This window comes from Buceros rhinoceros, unplaced genomic scaffold (genome assembly GCF_000710305.1).
Source record: "Buceros rhinoceros silvestris isolate BGI_N320 unplaced genomic scaffold, ASM71030v1 scaffold12444, whole genome shotgun sequence".
NCBI lineage: Eukaryota > Metazoa > Chordata > Aves > Bucerotiformes > Bucerotidae > Buceros > Buceros rhinoceros.
The window spans coordinates 110,138-111,118 of NW_010406764.1; the positions used below are offsets into that span (position 1 = coordinate 110,138).

Genomic DNA, 981 nt, shown 5'->3' on the forward strand with positions numbered 1-981 from the left:
GGCCACAGCGGGAGCAGGGCAGGGATGTGGAACTCCCCCCGTGCCCCCAGGGGCATCTGCAGCCCTCCACCACCCCCATTTCTACTCTCTGTCCCCACCACTACAGGTCCTGGTCCTCCTTAGGGCTTCCCCATGGCCCTGCAGAAGCAAGAGAAAGGGCTCTTTTTCTGGATAAACTGGAGCATGCTGGGAGGAGTTGGTTAACCTGGAGGGATGGTAGAGGGGTGAGTGGAGCCCACGGCCCCTCTGAGATGTCCCTGAGGTTTTTGTCATCTGCTCAATGCTTCATAGCAGGCGGAAGCTCGCTAAGCCAGAGACGATCACCCTGCTGCACGCCCAGCTCCTGCGCACGCAGATGCTACGTGCTCAAGGTCCTGCGTGCACAAGTCCTGCGTGCACAAGTCCTCCGTGCCCGTCAAAATGAGGCACCAGGCAGCACACGTCCTGGCTGGGAAAGGCTCTGCTCTGCCTGCCCCAACACCCTGGACATTCCTCTCCTTCTGCAGCACCATCTGGGCCAGGTCCTGCTCACACTGATGGCCGACGCCATCTCGTTTGCTCTGTCGCAAGGGTAGGAGCTGCCGGGCCGAGGACGGCACCTAATCTCACCCCATCTTATCTAAATATTTGCGAAGCGGCAGTGGAGACAGGATGCACTTGCCGGGGCGGAAGACCGGTCCCAGGCACAGCGCGAGGGAGAGCTCGCCATCGTGAGGCCCCAGCTGTCCCTGGGAACCGTCGCTGGCCCTCGCCTGTCCTTTCACTTTGCACAGGAAGAAACTTCCCCCAGGCCCCTCTGTTGAGTCTGTACCAGAATCACAGAATCGTTTTGGTTGGAAGAGACCTTTCAGCTCATCAAGTCCCCCCTGTCCCGCAGCACTGCCAGGTGCCCCCTGCCCCCTGTCCCTCAGCAGCACCTCCACATGGCTGGGAAACCCCTCCAGGGATGGGGGCTCCACCACTGCCCTGGGCAGCCTGGAC

The 981-nt window shown here is 61.3% G+C and overlaps 1 protein-coding gene across 1 annotated transcript in view; it reads right to left on the reverse strand.

Annotated features, from left to right (window-relative positions):
- PODXL (podocalyxin-like) overlaps window positions 1-981 on the reverse strand; it is a gene marked incomplete at its 5' end in the record, with an annotated part of 15,283 nt that overhangs the window by 4,948 nt on the left and 9,354 nt on the right. The window lies entirely within an intron of this gene.